Below are 9115 nucleotides of genomic sequence, written 5' to 3' on the forward strand. Positions count from 1 at the left end.
AGTTATTATTACTTTTTTTTTATCCTCAATAATATTTATATATTAAATTTATTTTAAAATTAAATATAAATTTATTTAAATCATCAATATAATTGTTCTTTATTTATATAGACAAATTGAGTTTTAAAAAATTGTAATAATTATTAATTTTATCCACACTGCAGTGAATATTATCGAGAAAATTTTGTAGCTTATTATTAGTCAACAGTTGACTTATTAACTGAATAAATAAATAAATTTTGAATGATATCATATATAAATAATTAATGAAATAGACTAATAAATTATATTTTGCATATAAATTTCTTTTTTTTTTTTAAATAATTAATCAGCTGTTGTTTTTATGTATTCAGTGAATTTTTATAACCCTTGTGTGCGTTGAATTTAAAACAATAAATTGAATGAATAAATATTAGCACAATACAAATTATTTTATTCTGTACACTGATTTTAAAATTAATTGTTAATTTTTTTTTTTCTTTTTGAGACAATAAATTTCGTATAAATCATAAATTTATAACCCTGCATTTGAAAACAAACAAAAATGATATATTTAAATATTAAATTGATCCTTTTTTTTTAATCTATAAATTATTATTTTATTTTTTTTCAATGCTTAGAGGTTTTATTTTATTTTATTTGTGCTTATAACAAGATTGAGTGTATCAAGAATTTTTATGACTTCAATTGCTATCAGAAGATCATCTGAGTTGATTTATTTTATATTTTGTCTCGAGCTAGACATCACTGTACAAAAGATTATAAAACTCAAGAGTTGGATTCACAATTGGCAATAAGACTAGAATAAGTTACATAGGAAAAACAGAAAAAAAAAAATAATAATCGTAAAAAAAAAAGGGAAATACAAGCCAAAAGAGAATCATCAAAATCTTGACCTCATTAAAAAAAAAAACATAAAAAAAATTCAACAGTTTTTAAAGTAATATTATCATGTCAGCATTTTTACAGCGAGAATTCATCAGGAGGGATTTTTAAAACACTTTGAAATATTCATCGAAAAAAGGAAAAAAAAAAGAAAAAAAAAATACAAGACTACACTGTTTATAATTCCACTTGTGTATTTATTTTCATTTTTTTTTTTTTTTCCATTTTCTTTTCTTATCTTTCTTACTTGTGTTGTTCATTTTTTATTTTTTTTTTTCATTTTAATATTCATTATTCATAAATACATCTTGATAACTACGATAAAAATTGATTTTTGTTGAATTCAATGAATAAAATAAAGCATAAATATGACTAAATGAATCTATTGGACAAAGTTTTATTACATTTAATTTTCTTCTTTTTTTTTTTTGATTTACATTTTAATTGAATGCTGGTATTTAAAAAAAAGAAACTTATAAAAGCTAACATCTCGACTTTGTTGTACTTTAAAAGTTAAAAAACGAATGTGACAAAAAAAACAAATGAATGTATTAGATGTATTAGAGAATGTGGTCCTTCAACAGCTTTTCAAACTCACTTAAAACTTAATCGAATAATTTAAACATGACCTGATTAATTCACGTGATATTTGCAGATGGAGTAATTAACTCAAGCAGGTGTAAAGTTGTGGGTAACTTTAATACATTGTGTTTAGTGTTGAAATATTTTACTAAATAAATACAAAGTTTGATATCTGATAAAGATATTTATTTAGGTATCCTGAGTATGCAAATATGACAGTGACGATGGAGAATTTCGTGTAGCATATATACATGCTCTTCAATTTTATGTATATTGTTGCAAATAAAAAAAATTAACTGAAAAAATTCACAAAGAAAATAGAAGCGTTTTTTTAATTTTTTTTATTATTTTATTTATTTGTTTCTGAAATTATATACCATAGTATGTACTATTATAATTTTTTTTAAATTAAAAATTCATCTTCAAATTAAATAATGCAAAAAAAAAAAAATGCAGAATATTTTTATTTTTCCAACTCTAAAAATTTTTTAATATTCATTTTTTCATAATAATTTCATTTTAAATTCAAATACAGAAAAAAAATTTGATATATTTACTTATATGTTTTGAGATTCATTATTTTTTTTATTTTTTAATTGCAATAAAATTTAAAATAAAAATAAATTATATATAAATTTTTTAATTCAATTATTAACTGATATTTTTTTAAATATAAATGACGTTTAAATTGATTTTATAAAAATATTTGACATCAATAAAAAAATTTTAAAATAAAAATGTATTAATATTCCTTTTTAAAAAAATTGAATCAAATTTTTATTCTCTGGTATTTTTAAAACGATTATTATTTTTATTATTTTTAAATATCATTGAAAAATATTATAATATTTTTTGTATATTAAGTATGCTTGTGGACAGATAGAATGAATGGAATTCTTAATAAAAGTCTATTGCTGACCGCGAGTATATATAAATGCTACGAGTATAATATCTGATAATAGAAAGGTAAAAATAAAATTCCCTTGAGAGGTTTTCTTTTTGTTGGTTGAATTGACAAAAGAAAGAGGGAAAAAGAGGGGTTGAAAGCTTAAGGGTTCGATAGCATGTCAGAGTTATATTTAAATGCACTGTTCGTACACTAGGCAATATCCTTTTTAGTCTTTTTTTCCATCGAGACTCAGTGACCAAGGGAAAATGACATCTGGGACTGTATTTATACTTTATTATTATCATTTTTTTTTTATTTTTCATCACTGATTTTCAATACTATTTTATTACGTCGACGAGAGAGTCAAAAGCTGTACTGTAGAATTGAATTTTTTTCACTGTGCAAAATTTTCTAATTTTTAAATACATAATTACTAAACCAAGAAAATTTTAGGTAAATTTAAAAAAACCATTTTTTTATTATCCAAAAATATGACGACAGTTAAACAATGAAAATAGAAAAATTAAAAGTTTTCAAATTTCAAATTTAAAAAAATAGTGACCCGGAATTTTACATGTTCAATTAAAAAACATTCTGAATGTTAATTTTCTATTGAAAGTTGAATAATATTTTTTTATTCAAAATTTGAATAAAAAACAGAAAAAAATTCTAAATTTATTTTGTTTTTTAATCCGTAATTTAACTTTTCTATTTTTTTTTTTTTGTTAAACCAACATAAATGTTAAAAACAGATTAACATTTGGGCAGATTCGATGATTGTTAAAACATTTAATATTTTTTTCTAACCATTTAAGTGATTGTCATAAAGATTTTGCATTTAAATCCAGTATTATTTCATTTATCAGTTTAATAATTTAGTTATCATTTTATATACTAACCTAGCCATGAACTTTAAGAGACAAATGAATAAATAATTATTGACAAAAACTTGTCATCTCCCGACAATTAAATTCAAATAAAACAGAAAAATTAAATTTTTGATAATTTACCTTGACTTTTTATTATGTTTTTTTTTTTCTAATTATAATATTTGAAGGTCAGTTTTTCTCAATCAGAAACAATTTATTTACTCTTTTTAAAAAAAAATTTATATTTTTTATTTTATTTTATTAATAAAACAACGCAGCACATTCAAGGCTGGAAATGTGTCCAACAGTTTTACAAATGTTCAGATAATAGATGTAAACAATTTATGCTTGTTTTTTTTTTAAATCCTTTTAGAAAAATTTCAATTGGATTTCTCATTACTGGAGATGTCGAGTTTAACTTGACCTAAATAATTATAATTAGATAAAAAAATAAACCAAAGTTGAGAAAATAATGTACAAACTAAAACTGTATATAGTTTTGGTCAAAAAAGTTGACTAGAAAGTTGCATGAGTAGAATGAATATATATTTATTTATTTATTTTTCCAAAGCGATAATATATTTTGAGATTTATGTAACTTTTGAATATTGATAATAATTTGGAGAGTTTATTTTACTCAACGAAATAATACAAACCGACAAAAAAGCTAAATAAATAAGTAAATAAAAATTTTAAGATTACACTTTCTGTCAGTTTAAATCTCTTGTCAAACTTTTTTACTTCAATGACAAAAGATAGTCAACTAGGGATTTGTTTTCTCGAAATTGAAGCCATGAGATCATTAGAAAAGTCAATTTTAACTATGTGTCTTCGACTTTTCAGTATAACTTCAGTCCTTTAAAAGTTGTTTCCCTTTTTTTTTTTTTTTGGTTTCTTATCATGAAAGAACTTTACTTCCCAATGTCTTGATTAAACAAAAAAATTTAATGAAAAAAAGTTTTTATAATATTTAAATTAAATATAGATTCTCAACAATTTTATATAACAAATTTTTCAAATTGTAATTAATTTGTAAAAATAATAATAAAGACTGTCAGATTTATTTTCAACATTATAGAAAAGATAGAAAAATATTGCCAAAAAGTTGAATTATATTTTTACATTTTACTTTGTTTAAACAAAAAAAAAAATTTTATAATAAAAATACAAATTAAAAATAAATGTGTACCTTCATTTTGACATTTAAAAACTCATTCACATTACATTTTTTCTGTACCTTTGAATCCACAATTAATCACAAACATAATAATTCAAAAAAAAAAAAATTGCAAATGATTAATTTATATAATATTTCAAATCAAAAAGAATTTTTCATTTTTCATTTTGTCTGTCAGAATATATTTTTTTTTTCTGGCTTAATAAATGCTTTAATTATTTATTGTCGGATTTTTAATTAGAAAATCCAGCATTCAGTATATTTGAACATTTAAAAAATCTCATAATTGGATCATTCAATGCAAATGAAAAATAAAGAAAATTTTTTATATTAAACATGTATGAAATTTTTTTGACAATTAATTTCACATTGATGTTTTAATAGTCAAATTAATTATTTATCTTGGGCAATCAATAGCAGATGGATTTACAGAATAGTGACCATCACCGTGTCATTGTTAAACGAGCGTTTCTCCTGTATTTCTTCAATGAACCAAATCTACTGTGCACGGCTGACCTGATACTGACACGTTCTACTGTTCTTGTTTAATTCATGAGAAGCCTTCTAACCTAAATCGCAAACCCAAGACAAATGTTTAAATTTTTTTTTTTTCCATTATTCTTCTCTTATAAATTGAATTTTCCAAAAATGTAATTAAATTATTTATTATCTGAGCCAATAATTAACATTTTATTTCAAAATAAAAAAATAAAATCTTTTGTTATTTTTTAATGAAGCATTTCTCATTGAAATAAATGTTAATTTAGTTTTTTATGACATTTATTAGGTTATTCTAATGATAACTAATGTAACATTTCAAAATTTAGATTAAAAAAAATTCTTTTTTCATTTTTTTGTTATTTTTTTTCATAAAAAAAAACATACCTTAAAGTTTTTTCTCAATTATCCAGTTGTCACATCACTTTAAACTCGCGGTTAATTCACACTTCAAGTTGCACAAAACTTCAAGTTTCATTGTTAGCGTGAAAGTTTAAATAACGTTTTTTATTTTTAATTTATATTTTTAACTTATATGTTAACAAAAAAATAAACTTTAATAATAATAACTTATAATTTATTTTTATAATGTATCATTTTTTTTATCACTATTCAAAGCAAGATTGCGTTTAATTTTAATGGATTAATTGAATTATCTCGATAGTTGGAAAAGTGGCAATAATTATTGGTCACGATTTTCAGGCTTCTGGTGTTCATCTTGTCGAACTAGCAATTCAATTATTGATCAATTTTATTCATAATGAATTTTACTTTTATTAGTCAGGTAAAAGCCAAGAAATCGATAAGTTGAATGTCATTGAACAAATCAACTTGTGGTTAAATTTTCACGTAGCATCTAAAACAATTTAAAAAAAAAAAAATTAAACAAATAATACAGATACTTCATAAAATAGAAAAATTAAATACCGTTTTATATTATTTATATATATATTTTTTTTCATTTAAAGTTTTTAAAATACATGATAATATTTACTGCTTCAAAGCTTTAATAATGCTCCCGTAAAATCCAATTTAAAGTAGAAAAAATAAAATAAAAATAATAACATCCACACAAAAATTAATTATATAATAATTTTAAAAAAATGTTCTCAACCTTAACTTTGCCTATTTATATTTTTCAAGTTGATTAAAATCACTGGATTAAATTACCGTAAATATTTTTTCATTAATATTAAATTAAAGAAAATTTTAATTTTTTTTTTTTTAAATATTAAAAGTTTTTAATATGTAAATCAACAAATCCCATTGTGTCGTTAATAAAATAAAGTATAAAAAAATAAAATAAAATAATAAAACTTTATTTTAGTATTGAAATTTATTTCCTTAAAAGAAAAAAAAAATTTGATATCTCTGATGTAGAAATTATTTGTCATTTGCACTTTTACATTTTCTTCAGTAAATTTTTTTTTTTTGTAATAGTCAAACTGTACTTGAAACAAGTTAATTTATTTTATCTTTATTTAAATTTTTCGTTTATCTTAACTATTTATATTAAGAGTACTATAATTTTTCTCGTGTATTTTCTTCTTTAAACATAACAAAAACTTTACATTTTGTATGAATTATTATTCAAGAATAATATATCAACATAGAAATGTTATTATTAAAATTTTCAATTAAATTACAATACGTTATTTTAATTAAATTGAAAAACACGAGGAGCTATTCATATATGGGTAGTAGTGGTGTCAGCCTGCGGTTTGGTAGAAGTGTAGTAGTGGTGTAGTCGAGTGTAGTAGGGTGTAGTTTTGTGTAGTAAAAGTGTAGTAGAAGTGTAGTACTATAATCTAGTCATTATATGCATTCGACTATTTAAAATAAAATGGCGTTTTATGCTAAATTTATCATTATCTTCATGATCGATCATCAACAACTGTCCTATAGTTTTGTCCTACTTGACTATATACAAATAATTTATTATAGTTTTAAGCATTATTCAAAGGATTAAAATAATTATATAAACTCATAATATTTCGTAACATTGATGAAACATTTAAAAACTATAAATCTAGTTTAAATAATTATTTTATTTCGTCCTAATAATAGATATTAATGAGTTGTCGTAATTGGCTTGAAGACAAGTCAAGTCAAGGTGTAGAAATTGTAGCAGCTAATATACCGTAGTAGGTACTTCAACTATTACAAAGTGTAGTAGTGGTTACACTAAATCTAGCCCCTTGAAAGAAAACATAATGATTCAGAATAATTATATTTCACTCCAATTACTCATCGATAAAAAACAATTAAAAAAATCATACCTCAAACTTTATCAAAACTGTTTATTCAAATATTTACTCTTTATTATCTCAATACAACTATTATAACTAGATTATAAAATTTTCTTTTTTTAACTTTATTTATTACAGCGTAAATTACTCCTTAACCTTTGATGCAAAATAAATTTTCCCTTCTTTATTATTTTCTATTTCAGTGAGCAGAAAAAATTCAACATAATAATAAATAACATAAAAAACTACAGAAAAAAAAATTGTAGTGATAATAATAAAAAAAAAAAAAAAAAGTAAATAAAATGATAGTCAGAGGGTAAAAATCATGGTGAGAAATAATTGAAGAAAAGCATGTTTCATTACGCGGGAAGATCGCGTGAGTATTCCGGTATTTTGCCCGGATAAAAAGCTCAATAATTTTCAAAGGAAATAATAATAATAAAATTTAGTATTTTTATTATTTTTTTTTAACCACAAATACGTGAAAAAAAATAAATAAACTATTTAGTTTTTTTTTGCATTTAAGTTAAGACACTCATGAGCTAATGTTATTCGAGAAGCAATTATTTTAACCAAGTTCTTAGATGAGGAAAAAAAAAAAAACGTTACGAAGAAGCTTTTACATTTATTTCGTCATTAATCTTCATTGCGATTCAACCAAGGATTTTCAAAGGATAAAAGCAAGCTTTCGAGACTCAAAGTAGACCATGAAAATTCGCTTTTCAGAATGAGCAAAAAGTCTTTATCACCAGTTAGTTATTGGAAATCAAATTTTTTTTCAATTGAAAATTTTTCATTAATTAATTTTTATTTATTTTCTATTATATAGGTCAAATAGGTCGTTTAAAAGATAAAAAATAAATAAATAAATAAATTGTTTGTAAAAAGTAATTATTTTTTTTTTCATAAAAAAAATATATATAGGTCGAAAAAATAAATAGAGTTGTGAAACTTGAGCTGTGTTGGTGAAGCAACAGCTTGGTAAATTGAACAAGATATATAAAATGACCAGTACTAAAATTTAACGATATGATAATAATCATGGCATTGTTACAATTCACTTGTTCACATGTAAATTTAAATTTTTAAATCATATACAAACAAACGATTAACTTTTTCTTTTTTTTTTTAGAAACACGTGGAACAAATTATTATCTTTAAATTTTTGATTATAGCAAACTATGAAACTTAAATTTTCACAAAATAATATTATCACTAAATTTATTATGATATTCACATAAACCACATAAAATTTTCAAGAACACATTTTATATTCATGTATTAAAAATTAATCTTAATTTAATAAACAAAACTTTATTTTAAATTGAAATATTTTTAATCCTTAAATATAATATTTAAAAAATTTTTTCAATAATAATCTCTCAATAAAATTGAGAGCAAAATAAAAAGCTTTTATAAATTTACCTAAAATATTTCAGTCTTTTTTTTTGTTATAATTAAAATTCAAGTGCGAGAAGAGTGATTTTAATTAATTCACTTGAATTTTTAATCACCCAAATTCAGATATATACATTTTTTTTTTTTTTTTTTTGTCACATGAAAGTTTTAGTTTGTTTTAGGTTCAAAAAATTGAGGAGAGATTTTTTTTTCGAAAAAAAAGTATGACTTATACGAACGAGAGAGGACAACTGACGGAGACGAGTGAACCGCGAACACTGAAAGTAAAATTTTTGACTTTGTATAGTACCAGGATTTTGCGCAATGATGGCAGCTCGAGTCAGTAGTCTTTCTTAATATGTTGAATTTTGTACGCAGGAAAAAACAAGGAAACCATAGACACTAATATATAATATGTATATGACAGAGTACGATTGTGTTAACTATGATAAATTTTGAGGAAGGGATGATTTATGAAATTACAAGAAATGTATTTGTGGTAGTTTTATAATTTGACGCAAGCGCTGTTTTACGGGGGTGTTGGCTTTTTTATGTTTCCCGGCGTTAT

At 22.1% G+C, this 9115-nt stretch overlaps 1 protein-coding gene across 2 annotated transcripts in view; it reads right to left on the reverse strand.

Annotated features, from left to right (window-relative positions):
* The window catches only part of LOC122859387 (5-hydroxytryptamine receptor-like), a 43811-nt gene extending 35182 nt beyond the window's left edge, over positions 1-8629 (reverse strand). The window contains exons 1-2 of one of the 2 annotated variants that reach the window (XM_044162941.1): positions 8575-8629; positions 5288-5756 (exon numbers count right to left, since the gene is read on the reverse strand). The gene's annotated coding sequence lies outside the window, so the exon portion shown is untranslated. The remainder of the gene's footprint in view (positions 1-5287; positions 5757-8574) is intronic. The other variant, XM_044162942.1, reaches the window with a different exon arrangement.
* Between the last annotated feature and the right edge of the window lie 486 nt (positions 8630-9115).

The sequence above is a fragment of the Aphidius gifuensis genome, linkage group LG6 (assembly GCF_014905175.1).
Source record: "Aphidius gifuensis isolate YNYX2018 linkage group LG6, ASM1490517v1, whole genome shotgun sequence".
In the NCBI taxonomy this organism is placed as follows: Eukaryota; Metazoa; Arthropoda; class Insecta; order Hymenoptera; family Braconidae; genus Aphidius; species Aphidius gifuensis.